Source organism: Schistocerca serialis, chromosome 5 (assembly GCF_023864345.2).
Source record: "Schistocerca serialis cubense isolate TAMUIC-IGC-003099 chromosome 5, iqSchSeri2.2, whole genome shotgun sequence".
NCBI lineage: Eukaryota > Metazoa > Arthropoda > Insecta > Orthoptera > Acrididae > Schistocerca > Schistocerca serialis.
Window position 1 is genome coordinate 466,206,391 of NC_064642.1, and position 14,612 is coordinate 466,221,002.

At 42.5% G+C, this 14,612-nt stretch overlaps 1 protein-coding gene across 3 annotated transcripts in view; it reads right to left on the minus strand.

The window, feature by feature from the left end:
* LOC126481447 (methyl farnesoate epoxidase-like) overlaps positions 1-14,612 on the minus strand; it is a 248,962-nt gene that overhangs the window by 28,684 nt on the left and 205,666 nt on the right. The window lies entirely within an intron of this gene.

The following is a 14,612-nucleotide window of genomic DNA, read 5'->3' on the forward strand; positions in this document are numbered from 1 at the left end:
ACCAGCAAATGTGATGGCCTTCTCTACACTGGTGAGACCTTTAAGACAGATCCAAAGGAAGTTTCATAACTCAGGATAGTAGAGGAAGACATGGTCATAACAGCTGAGGCTGAGGAGGTCCAGCCACAGGATTCATCTTGGCAGAACTGGGCATATGACATTGAGGAAATCCAGCCACCTGCAACTGTGGGTATCACGGCTGAGGTGCCACTGCCACATGTCCCAACCCTCCAGCCGCCTTGATGACAGCTTTCAGTCTCGCAGGCATACATTCAATCACATGCTGGAAGGTTTTTTAGGGAATGGCAGCCCATTCTTCATGGAGTGCTCCACTGACGCAAGGTAGTGATGTTGGTCAGTGACGCCTAGCATGAAATCAGTGTTCCAAACCATCTCAAAGGTGTTCTATATGATCCAGGTAGGGACTTTGTGCATGTCATGTAACCACTCTGCCACAGGCCGTGCATTATGAACAGGTGCTCGATCATGTTGAAAGATGCAATCGCCAATCCTGAATTGCTCTTGAACAGTGGGAAGTAAATAACAAGGGGTGCAATCCCCCTCCATGAAAAACATGACCACACCAAAACACCACCACCTCCAAATTTCATTGTTGGCATTACACACATGGGCAAACGACATTCACTGTGCATTTGCCATACCCACATGCTGCCATCGGCTCACCAAATTGTGTACCATGATTCGTCATTCGACAAAACGTTTTTCTACTGTCCAGTCATTCAATGTTTACACTCCTTACACCAAGCGAGGCATTGTTTGGCTTTTACTGGCGTGGTGTGTGGCTTATGAGCTGCTGTTCAACCATAAAATCCAAGTTTTATCACCTCCTGCCTAACTGTCATAGTATTTGCAGCAGATCCTGATGCAGTTTGGGGTTCCTGTGTGATGGTCTGGATAGATTTCTGCCTATTACACATTACAACCCTCTTCAACTGGCAGCAGTCTCTGTCATTGAACAGACTAGGTCGGCCTGTACGATTTTGTGCTGTATGTCTCCCTTCAGGTTTCCACTTCGCTATCATATCAGAAACAGTGGACGTAGGGATGTTTAGGATTGTGGAAATCTCGCATACAGAAATGTGACACAAGTGACACCCAATAACCTGACCACGATAGAAGCCTGTGAGTTCCACAGAGCGCCCCATTCCATTCTCTCACAATGTCTAATGACTACTGAGGTCGCTGCTATGGACTACCTGGCAGTAGGTGGCAGCACAATGCACCTAATATGAAAAACGTATGTTTTTGTGGGTGTCCAGATACTTTTGATCACATAGTGTATCTGCGTGATTGCCCTTCAGAGACAGAAGGTTGGTGTTGGTTGGTTTGTCGATTCAGGGGGAGAGGACCAAAAAACGAAGTTCAAAAATGGCTCTGAGCATTATGGCACTTAACTTCTGAGGTCATCAGTCCCCTAGAACTTAGAACTACTTAAACCTAACTAACCTAAAGATGTCACACACATCCATGCCCGAGGCAGGATTCGAACCTGCGACCGTAGTGGTCGCACGGTTCCAGACTGTAGCGCCTAGAACCGCTTGGCCATTCCGGCTGGCCAAACAACGAGGTCATTGGTCCCATTGGATTAGTGAAGGATGGGGAAGAATGTCAGCTGTGCCCTTTCACAGGAACCACCCCAGCCTTTACCTGAAGCGATTTATGGAAATCACGGAAAAGCTAAATCAGGATGGCCAGACTTGGGTTTGAACCATCATCTTCCTGAATGTGAGTAGTCGCTCAGCAGGCAGCAGGTGTGGCAAAGCTGTGGCCTAAGGAAAATTAATGTGGTGCACTTCAGAGCTCCAGAGTGTCACCAAGTTATTGAAGAAATCTGGCAACCTTGTGAAAGCATCGAGAAATATACCCTACTACATCATGTTGGTGGTTGGGATGTACCAAACCGGTGATATGGTGTGCACTAATTGCATTGAGGTATGAATATTCACAATGGAAGTAGCAGACTTTAAACCTCTGTTTCACAATTTATGGGAATGTATCAATCAGGGCCCCTCTCCTTAATGGCAGGTTGTGGTACAATGAGCCAAGGCAAAAATTATTGCTGTTATATGTTCTTATCTGGGAGGAGCAATGGTCTGCACAAGGACACTACATTGACTCACGGGTGAATACCCATCGCTGCACCTTATCATTCATGAACATAAGTGGTGCTGAAGAACTCTAATTACATACCACTGACATAGAGGATGTCATACTTCTGACTGCATTAAACTACATAGCAAATGTCTTAATCGTCTACTATATCTGACTATACACAGAAGAATATGAGCAGATGGCCCTACAAGACATTACTGACATACTTTTTATAATGCTCAGTCAAGAGGCAGTGGCCATAATACTGGAGGAAATGAATGAGGACAAAGTGTTAGAAGCTATAGATAAGAGGGGATTCAATAGTCGCTGGGGCTGGACGAAATACCATTGAAGTTTTATCAGATGTTTCAACACTTGATGGCTTCCTGCTGGACTGAAATCTACCACAAACTAATATTTCTTAACGTTTCTCTTCCAACTGCCCTCATAGAGGGGGTGATGATCACAGTACCTAAACCGTCAGGTGGCACACGACTCAGAGACTACCTCCCACTGACACTACCTAACAGTGATTTTAATATTTTTACCAGATTGTTGGTGGATTGACTTACAAGATTACTGCACCGCGTGATGTCACTTGACCAGAGACCCCTCAGCGGTGATAGCAACATCCAGATAGGACTCATTGAATACTTCAATTCAAGTGAAGGAAGGGAGGGAGGGAGGGAAGGAAGGGAAGGAAGACTGGGTTTAATGTCCCATCGACTTGAGGTCATTAGAAATGGAGCACAAGCCCAGATAGTGTCAAGGTTGTCCTCTTGAATGCGAGTCCATTGTGCTAACCACTGCATCACCTCACTTAGTCATGTGATTTGATCACATTGGTGAAAGCATTTCAACTACACAGAGCTCTGATATCCTCAGAATTCAATCAAGCTTTTGACAGGATCAGTCATACCTTCATTATGGGAGTGTTGACATAAGTGAAGTTCCTGCAGCCCTAAATCATCATGGTGATGTGTTACCACATGGAACCACTTCTAATGTGCTTGTTAATGGCTGGTGGGCCAGGCACCTTACTATTATGAGACTGGTCTGACAAGGGTGATCCTTACCCATGATGATATATGCACTGGCTCTCAAACCACTTCTCAGCAGTCTTTGCCATCTCTTGACAGAACTTAACGATATGGGGACACACTTCTCAGTGCAAGGAGTGTACGGAGTATTACTGGTGATGTGGACTGGCAATGAAAAATTTTCTGCATTGGATTGGATCAGTAGATGAGGTGCCGCTACAGATAAGGGTATGGACGTTGACAAATTGGTCGCCCTGAATATTGGTGCTGGACAACCTGTTACTGCGACACGGCCTTCCAGATACTGGACAATGTAAATTGTCTGGGGATAATGTTGACAAATGATGTAAGACATGTGGTGGTGATGAGCTTTAATATGTTTCTCCTAGCTGTTCAGAATGGTGTCAGAGCGAATAGCTTGTGTGCCTTAGATAATAAACAGTGGGTCACCCACATGAGTACCAATTTTGGACCTATGCACAGATTCTTCTGGTGCTGCAGACATCACTCAATGTATGCTGATAGCCTTTGAATACTTTGTCAGTACAGGATTACTCTTCAAGATTGAATACAGTGCCCTAACCATATCCACTGGAAGAGGAGGCCTCAAACATCTACACATTTATGATCGCATGGTGGCACTTTATATCAGTCCAGTGTTGAAGACATGGATGGGATACACAACATCTACACATTTATGATTGCATGGTGGCACTTTATATCAGTCCAGTGTTGAAGACATGGATGGGATACACAACAGCCGAGTCTGTCAGAACTCTTGACAGACGAACTGGCACCAGCTTCCCTACTTGTGCCCATGATAGTGAAAAGCATTTCTCAACCATTTCATCATTTCGGAGATTTTATCCTTGAATATAGCTATGTTATGGCAGATCTGCTGGCCAATAGACTGATGACAGCACATGACATTTACTGCATACTCATAACCAGGCACCTTGCCAACCCTGTAGAAACATGGCACTTGTTGATCCACTGGCCACTAATATGGTGGACAATTAACCATGTAGCCCTTTACATGGAAAAATGGACAATGTTGTACCTGATAGTTAATGATAAACAAGTCACCAGATCCCACCTCCGCCAGCCGGTGTGGCCGTGCGGTTCTAGGCGCTTCAGTCTGGAACCGCACGACCACTACGGTCGCAAGTTCGAATCCTGCCTCGGGCATGGATGTGTGTGGTGTCCTTAGGTTAGTTAGGTTTAAGTAGTTCTACGTTCTAGGGGACTGATGACCTCAGATTTTAAGTCTCATAGTGCTCAGAGCCATTTGAACCATCCCACCTCCACACCATAAATATGCTCAACTCCTCATTATACCAGTTAAGTTAGGCTGGAGATGAAGACACTCGCAGTCTTATCTGTAGCCCACCCACAGAAGTGTGGCATCTAGTGACGAAGATAACTTCCTTTCTTCTCCACATAGGACAACAAGCCTTGGATCCTATGATTGTTCTTTTTTCAAAACAGAACCTACTAATCATGCATCAAGATGAATGTATGGCTATGAGTTCAAGCAGTGCATTATCTGCTTTCTGATGGCCTGAAGAACGTGGACTTCTGGAACCTCCTGCATGGATGTCAAATTGTAGTTGTGTACAATGCGAAATACCAACAATATTTTTCTAATTTTCTGGGGAGTATGCTATGAGCTCCTCCACACAGCTGGGACATCATGGGTGTGAGAGGCTGATGTTGACCATGATGAAGAGGCATATGGTGACCGTGATGAAACTGTTACTTCCTCCAATCCACTTCTACAGGATGATGTGGTCAGAGGTAGAAGCACTGAAGAGGACTGCTCTTATACTCATCCACCAGCGGGATTTTCTTTTCTTCTCTCTTTTCCTTAGATATTCAAGAGCACATACAATTTCCTTAGTGAACAGTGCCTGGTGTATGATTAAAAAAACTGGTGGATTTTGCTTAATCTGAGTTGTTTTCTTTTCAAAGGTGTTTTGATTCCTCTTCTACTTTTGAGTTGAAGAAGATAATTAAAAAAAAAGAAAACAAAGCTGTGTAACAGTGTTTCTGATACTAAAAAGATAAAAATAAAAATAAAAAAGGTTAACAGGAGACCTGGGATCGAATCCTGGTCTGGTACAAATTTTCAACTTGCCCCAATGATGTAACCCTATGCCAATGGCTGCTAATCTCTTTAATTCATTTGTGTCTTGATCGAGCCTGCCACTGAGGCCGAGTGGTTCTAGGCGCTTCAGTCTGGAACCGTGTGACTGCTACAGTTGCAGGTTCGAATCCTGCCTCTCGCATGGATGTGTGTGATGTCCTTAGTTTAGTTAGGTTTAAGTAGTTCTAAGTTATAGGGGACTGATGACCTCAGATGTTAAGTTCCCAGCGCTCAGAGCCATTTTTGTCTTGATTGACAGTGGCTGCATGATCAAACAGGTTTTTGTTCTTTCTGATGCCTCTGAAAACACAGCAATCACTCACATACATATATTCTTTTAAAGTTGAGCCATAATTCGTCTACATGCATCTTCCCTTAGCTTAATGTTTCAAGTTCCTTGTAGAGACATGATGCTACCACCTCTTTGTCTAGTTTGCTGAAAATATGGATCTTTTGACTTGTTTTAGTTGGCCTTTGTACTTTGGTAATCACAGTTGCTACAATTGCTTCATGATCACTGATACAAGTGTCAATGCGGTCTTCTTTAATGTGTCGGATCTGCTTGTTGCCATTAGGTCCAATCTACAGGGGGCCCATAATTAGTTTCAAAACGCTGTAGAAAGAGAACCACTGCACCGAATGATGTCAAATCTATGAAGCATATTTTTGACACTGGGGTAAAAGTCATGAAACAAACAAAATTTGATTAAAATTTGACCAATAGATGGCACTGTAAGCTGTAAGCATTGGAATATACACATCATATTTGTTCCTCATTTTGTGTCTGAAACGCCTAACATGATTTTCTCCATGAAGGATTGTGTGCTGCTGGTACACCTGTTTATAAGAATGAATGGGGAGTGAGCGGCAGTAGACTGCAGATGTTCCAGACACTCTGGGGTATGAAAAAAAGACTTTGATCCGATGTCTGCTGAGGGTCTGGAGAAAATGATTACGAAATTCTAAAAGACAGGTTCTTTTGAAATGCAGTGTGGCAGAAGTTAGAAATCAGTTTTCCGACGGCTGTCACAGATGTGGCCACAGGATTGTAGATGAAGTCAAACAGTGCTGTGCAAGCATGTAGTGAATGGGGAACTGAACAAACATTGGACATGACAGCAAGCACAGTGCATAAAATCCTATGAAACATCCTGCATTGCTATTCATACAAAATCACTCATGTTCAGCAGCTGCTTACTGCTGACTTGCCAGCAAGATAACGTTCACTCTGGAATTTCTTGTTTGCTTGGAAATTGACAATGAATGGCCATGGAACATTCTGTGGACAAACAAAGCCCACTTCCATCTCTAATAACATGTCAATGTGCAGAATTGTAGAATATGGGCAATGGAAAATCCGCATGCACATTAATTGGTACCACTTAATTCTGCAAAGGTGAATGTGTGGTGCTGGTTAACAGCATCGTTTATTGTAGGGTCGTATTTTTTCAAGGAAGTGAGTCCTGCACGTCTGGTTACATGTACCATCTCGGGTAAAAGCTATGAGAGTCTTCTCCAGACCAACATCGTTCCAGCTTTTCACCAGTGTGTATGTGTGGTATTTTATGCAAGATGGCGCTTCTCCACACTTTGCACAGCCAGTGAAGTGGCTGCTGTAGAGGCATTTCAAAAATGCTAGATTATCAGCCATCATTTCCCTGCAGCCTGTACATCCAGATCACCTGAGTAATATGGCAAGGGTGGCATCACCCCACTCTGCATTGTTGCCAAAATTATTCAAAATAGCTGATCCAAGGTGGCGGCCATAGATGTGGCATTGTCACAGAGACATCATTGCGGGAAGTTCAAATTTTGGCAAGAAAATAGGTCGATTGGGCTACCTCCTCTAACCTAACCCCCTCCCTCATCCCCTCCCCCATCTGGAAATTGGTGGAAAAAGAACAGTATGTGCTGGGTTGCTGCATAGGGCGGATGTAATTCTTTATTTTGCCTGCATTTCTCCCCTCCCCTCTTCCCATCAGGAAATTTGCGGGAAAATGACTGATACTGTGCTGGGCTGCCGGGTAGGTTTGATGTAAGTATGCATTGTTTGTTTAAACAATTTGAGTTGTTATAGACAGTAGCTCTATCCAGTGTGTTCTCCATGAGGTCTGGAGTCCGAGATCTAGTTCACAGCAGAGCCACCAAAGGGCACTGTCTTCCATCCCCCTCTCATCTCCCATGATATAATCCAAGATAGCGTTCTGGAGAAAAAATGACAGGGAAAGGACTCAGTCTGTGACTGGCTGCTGGATTGGGAGGATGGACATAACTGTTTACTGTATTCAACAGATGAGAGGAGGAGGAGGAGTATATTGGCATCTGAGGCTGTGTCAATAACAATGATACTTGTTGAAGACAAATATGCTTGATGAAATAATGAAGGCGGGGCTAAGTTACACTCAAAACTCATGCTGATAAATGCATTTGCAGTAACCATAGATCATTCTGTAAAAGTTGATTGGACACTTATTGAGCCATCCACAAGTCCGTACCATAATCCTCTTTTGGTTGTCCCTAAAACAGAGGATAAATTTCGACTAGTTTTGGATGCAAGACAGATAAATAAGATTATAGTTCCTATCTGCACTCATTCAGAAAATATCGATGATCTTACACAGAAGTTTCACGGCAAGAAATTCTTTTCAACATGTGATCTCAGAACTTATTATTGGCAGATAATGCTAAGTCCTGAATCGAGGAAATTCACAGCATTTGTTTATGCAGAGAGAAGCTATCATTTTAAAGTTCTTCCATTTGGCCTAAATGTTAGCTCTGGTGTGTTCATCCAGACATTGGATGCTGTGTTTTGTCGATGATATTCTCATTACTACATCTTCTTGGGAAGAACACATTAACCTCTTGGGCAGAGTGCATTTAGTAAAGCAGGTGTGACAGCTAACCTAGGAAAATCTTATTTTTCACTTGAATTGATCCATTTCCTTGGGCGTATAACAGACAATAAGGGAATAATGCTGGATTCAGCAGAGGTGAGTGCCATCAAGAATTTTCCCACACCATCAAACTAGAAGTAGTTAAAATCTTTCATAGGAATGACAACGTTCTATAGGCCATTTTTAAACAAAAAGTGATGAATGCAGAGCCCTTACACCAGCTTCTACAAAAAAACATACCGTAGAGGTGGACAAATGACTGTGAAGTTGCATTCTTGCTTATCAAAGACACTCTTGTGGATGAAAAATTGTCACACCACCCAGATATGACTTTGGAGTTTGGTTTGATGACTGATTCATCAAGCATTGGTTTAGGCTGCTGTTTGTTTCAAATCAAGGAAATCAATAATCAGCCAATGTTCTGTCCCATAGCTTACGCAAATTGCATGTTATCATGCTGCAAGTACAACTACAGAACTAGAAGCTGTGGTTGTTGTGTGGGTGTTTAGAAAATTCCACTATTACTTGTTTGGAGCATTCACTACCATGTACTGCAATCATCATGGTCTCACATTCTTGCAGCAATGTAAACTACTTCATGCTCATCTATCATGCTGGACCTGGGCTTTATAAGAATATAATTTCAGACTTGTATACATAAAGGTACAACATAAACATAACCAGATTGCAGATGTTTTATCTAGACTATCTGGAGGTTTGGAGAAAATTAGCACTATAGAAGATGAGGAGAAGCAACATAGGATCTTGCTGATGAAAGATTTGGAATCTAGGAGACATTATTTATACGTGGGTAGTAACCTATCAGTACTCCAGCAACGAAATGGTCATTGGTCTATAATTTTGAATAAACTGAGTCAGCCAGACCAAGGGCAGCTTCGAAGATTTTTCAAAGTAGTTGATAATGTTTTGTTGTACAGAAGGTCTGATACTTCAGATAAGTGTTGTGTATGCATACTGGAAGATTACGTGGAAAAGCTCATACTGCACACTCACTATGTTTGAGGACATTTTGGCGTACTTAAATGTGCAAGCAAGATAGGTAGCTACTATTACTTTCCAAATATCCAAAGACGAGTTCAGCAGGTTTTGAAGAAATGCAAAGCTTGTCAGCTGACTAAGCCTTCTAACAAAGGTACACAGGATGAGATGCACTCAATCATTTCACATAAGCCCTTAGATCTAATCTCTGTAGACATCTGTGGGCTAGTTCTGAAGGCAAGAGGAGGTAGTAAATAATAGTTGGGTTTTTGGATATATTTTCTAATTATGTGATTTTGTATCCACTTTGATCAGCCACCAGCAAATCCGTTATCAAGAAATTGTTTTCTGATTTTATTCCATCTGTTGGGAAGCCAAGAACGATTCTAACAGACAATGCAATTATTTTCATAGGTTTTACTTGGAAGAAGGCTTTATGGAAAGTAAATATTACACATGTCAAAATGACATGTTACAATCCTGGAGCGAGTCCCATCGAACATGTATTTAGAGGGTTAAATTGTTTTATGAGAACCTACTACTCAATGAAGTAAACGAAGTGGATTGATCTGTTGCAAGACTTCACTGCAATTGTGAATAACCTACCACATACAACTACTGGTTATACTATGGAAGAATTACTCCTAAATACCAAAGAATATAATGAGAAGGTGCAAGCATTACCGAAGATACCCCATAATAGGATCTCATGGGAAGATAAAATTCGTGATACTTACCTCAACATGAAAGAGAAAGCTCTTATGAGAAAGAAGAGACACAATGAGGGATTATAGAGAAGGCAACATTATAATGTTGGAGATATGGTACTATTGAGATCTCATTCAAGATCTTCACTTTTGGAGAAGAGGACCAAGAAGTGGCAAAGAATATACCATGGACCATATGTTATTATAAAACTACCACATCCAGGTGCATCTCTGTTGGCATATCCAAAGACATTGAAAATAAAGGGTGTGTACCCTCATAAGGATTTAAAAATGTTCTGTAAATAATTATGTGCATTTTTTTTTTATATTTGTGTCAAGATTTTTGTAAAAATATGATCTGTAAATTGTAATGATTTAAGTATGCAATTTGTTCCCTATCATATGTGTTGATAATATGTCACCATTGTGTGCCATGAACTGGTGCTCTAAAATGAGTGAACTTTCAATCCAGATGTAGGGATATAACTATGTGATTTATTAATGGTTACTTTCACCATGCTTGATTTTCTTGTCTGTTGTTAGTACTTGTGTTTTTTGAACCTTCAGATCATTAGGCAATTTTTTTACGTGCTGTTCAGGTTATGAGCAAATATATATATATATATATATATATATATATATATATATATATATATATATATATAGTTATAATAGAGGGAAACATTCCACGTAGGAAAAATATATCTCAAAACAAAGATGATGTGACTTACCAAATGAAAGTGCTGGCAGGTCGACAGACACACAAACGAACACAAACATACACACAAAATTCAAGCTTTCGCAACTCACGGTTACTTCATCAGGAAAGAGGGAAGGAGAGGGAAAGACGAAAGGATGTGGGTTTTAAGAAGAGGGTAAGGTGTCATTCCGATCCCGGGAGCGGAAAGACTTACCTTAGGTGGAAAAAGGGACAGGTATACACTCGCACACACACACACACACACACACACACACACACACACACACACACACACACACACACACACACACACATACCCATCCGCATATATACAGACACAAGCAGACATATGTAAAGGCAAAGAGTTTGGGCAGAGATGTTAGTCAAGGCGGAAGTACAGAGGCAAAGATGTTGTTGAGTGACAGGTGATGTACGAGGGGCAGCAATTTGAAATTAGTGGAGGTTGAAGCCTGGTGGGTAATGGGAAGAGAGAATATATTGAAGGGCAAGTTCCCATCTCCGGAGTTCTGATAGGTTGGTGTCAGTGGGAAGTATCCAGATCACCCGGATGGTGTAACACTGTGCCAAGATGTACTGGCCGTGCACCAAGGCATGTTTAGCCACAGGGTGATCCTCATTACCAACAAACACTGTCTGCCTGTGTCCGTTCATGCGAATGGACAGTTTGTTGCTGGTCATTCCCACATAGAAGGCTTCACAGTGTAGGCAGGTCAGTTGGTAAATCACGTGGGTGCTTTCACACGTGGCTCTGCCTTTGATCGTGTACACCTTCCAGGTTACAGGACTGGAGTAGGTGGTTATTGGAGGGTGCATGGGACAGGTTTTACACCAGGGACAGTTACAAGGGTAGGAGCCAGAGGGTAGGGAAGGTGGTTTGGGGATTTCACGGGGATGAACCAGGAGGTTACGAAGGTTAGGTGGATGGCAGAAAGACACTCTTGGTGGAGTGGGGAGGATTTCATGAAGGATGGATCTCATTTCAGGGCAGGATTTAAGGAAGTCATATCCCTGCTGGAGAGCCACATTTAGAGTCTGATCCAGTCCCAGAAAGTATCCTGTCAAAAGGGGGGCACTTTTGGGGTTCTTCTGTGGGAGGTTCTGGGTTTGAGGGAATGAGTAAGTGGCTCTGGTTATTTGCTTCTGTACCAAGTCGGGAGGATAGTTGCGGGATGTGAAAGCCATTTTCAGGTTGTTGGTGTAATGGTTCAGGGATTCCGGACAGGAGCAGATTCGTTTGCCACGAAGACCTAGGCTGTAGGAAAGGGACTGTTTGATGTGGAATGGGTGGCAGCTGTCATAATGGAGGTACTGTTGCTTGTTGGTGGGTTTGATGTGGACGGATGTGTGAAGCTGGCCATTGGACAGATGGAGGTCAACGTCGAGGAAAGTGGAATGGGATTTGGAGTAGGACCAGGTGAATTTGATGGAACCAAAGGAGTAGAGGTTGGAGAGGAAATTCTGGAGTTCTTCTTCACTGTGAGTCCAGATCATGAAGATATCATCAATAAATCTGGACCAAACTTTGGGTTGGCAGGCCTGGGTAACCAAGAAGGCTTCCTCTCAGTGAGCCATAAATAGGTTGGTGTACGAGGGGAGCATCCTGGTACCCATGGCTGTTCCCTTTAATTGTTTGTATGTCTGGCCTTCAAAACTGAAGAAGTTGTGAGTTAGGATGAAGCTGGCTAAGGTAATGAGGAAAGAGGTTTTAGGTAGGGTGGCAGGTGATCAGCGTGAAAGGAAGTGCTCCATCGCAGCGAGGCCCTGGATGTGCGGGATATTTGTGTATAAGGAAGTGGCATCAATGGTTACAAGGATGGTTTCCGGGGGTAACAGATCAGGTAAGGATTCCAGTCATTCGAGAAAGTGGTTGGTGTCCTTGATGAAGGATGGGAGACTGCATGTAATGGGTTGAAGGTGTTGATCTATATAGGCAGAGATACGTTCTGTGGGGGCTTAGTAACCAGCTACAATGGGGTGGCCAGGATGATTGGGTTTGCAACTTTTAAGAAGTAGGTAGAAGTTAGGGATGCGGTGTGTTGCTGGGGTCAGGAGGTTGATGGAGTCAGGTGAAAGGTTTTGTAGGGGGCCTAAGGTTCTGAGGATTCCTTGAAGCTCCACCTGGACATCAGGAATGGGATTACCTTGGCAAACTTTGTATGTAGTATTGTCTGAAAGCTGATGCAGTCCCTCAGCCACATACTCCCGATGATCAAGTACCACCGTCGTGGAACCCCTGTCAGCCAGAAGAATGATGATGGATCGGTCAGTTTTCAGATCACGGATAGCCTGGGCTTCAGCTGTGGTGATGTTGGGAGTAGGATTAAGGTTTTTCAAGAAAGACTGAGAGGCAAGGCTGGACGTGAGAAATTCCTGGAAGGTTTGGAGAGGGTGACTTTGAGGAAGAGGAGGTTGATTCCCGCTGTGATGGAGGATGGAACTGTTCCGGGCAGGGTTCAATTAGTGTCTTGGGGAGTTGGATCATTAGGAGTACGATCAGGATTATTTTTCTTCATGGCAAAGTGATATTTCCAGCAGAGACTACGAGTGTAGGACAGTAAATCTTTGACAAGGGCAGTTTGGTTGAATCTGGGAGTGGGGCTGAAGGTGAGGCCTTTGGATAGGACAGAGGTTTCGGATATGTGTGGATATCCATCTGCACGTATACAGACACAAGCAGATATATCATACTCATATGTCTGCCTGTGTCTGCACACGTGCGGATGGACACCCATGCATGCGCGAGAGTGCACATCCGTCCCTCCCCCCCCCCCCCCCCCCAAAGGCAAGTTGCCCCACCCCCGGGACCGGAATGACCCCACCCCCACCTCCAGCCTCCAGTCCTACACTAACAGCTTCACATCTAACCGCCTGACTAGCCATTGCCACCGACCATTCCATCCTGATGTCTTGCAGCTTCTCACCATCCTGTTGTGCCATTGACAACATACCATCAATATCGGACATAATATCCACGATCTTGTGTTGTGTGAATAACTCTGTTTTCAAAGACTCTAAACAGTTCTGTGAACATTAAATGATTTTCTGTATTTTTTGATCCCTTACTAACTGTGTAACATTTTTCTTTATTCATGCTGAAACCCAACATGTTTGATTCAAAATTCTGCTGTTTTGCTAAATATGATAATTACAACTGGTCTGGCGAGACCCACTGGGAAGTTTTGATCTAGGGTTTCCTCCACCAACCACAACTGAATGGGTGAGCCTCATTTCCATTGTAAAATCCATTCCTGAGAAAGTAAGTATGATCATTTATGCCAGCCGATAATGAGAGTTGCCAAGAAACCCAATGATCTAATCTCTATGTGGTCACTTAAAATATTTTTGCAAATTAAATGATTTTAGTGACCAAGAGGGGCCATGTAATGTTCCTAAATAATGTAATATGATTTTAGTATTCCAGCTGCAAGTACCAATGATGATGTGCTACTGTAATTTCATACGACAACACTCTTTGCTGTGAAAACAATGCTCTTTGCTGTGATAAAAAAGAGCATCCATGTTTTTTTGTAATTGTTAGAGATATAAAATGCCAATTTGGCAGAGTATTTTTATTTTTTTATTTTTTATTTTTATTTTTTATTTTGTTTAGGTCAGATAAGTTTGCATATAGAAGTAATTCATTGTGCATATGTCAACTTGTAATTGCAATTATCAAGAATAAAACATTTAATTTATGAAAAAGAAGGTAAATATCATTTACAAACTATTATTTGATGTTGGATCCCTGGACCTTCACAAAAACTATTAGTGTGTTTAGCGATACAGTACATAGTGATTTCTCTGCGAATTAACAATACTGGGCAAATCTGCTACCACCACGGTCCAAAAGATGTGCAATATTTTGCCATCAGCTTGTGTGTTCAAGACATTCTCTAAGCGGCCAGTTTGTTAGTCAGACGGTATCATACTGCCACTGTTGATCAACATCATTATTCAGAAAGTGTTTCCAGGAAATAAAATCTTATGGCGACT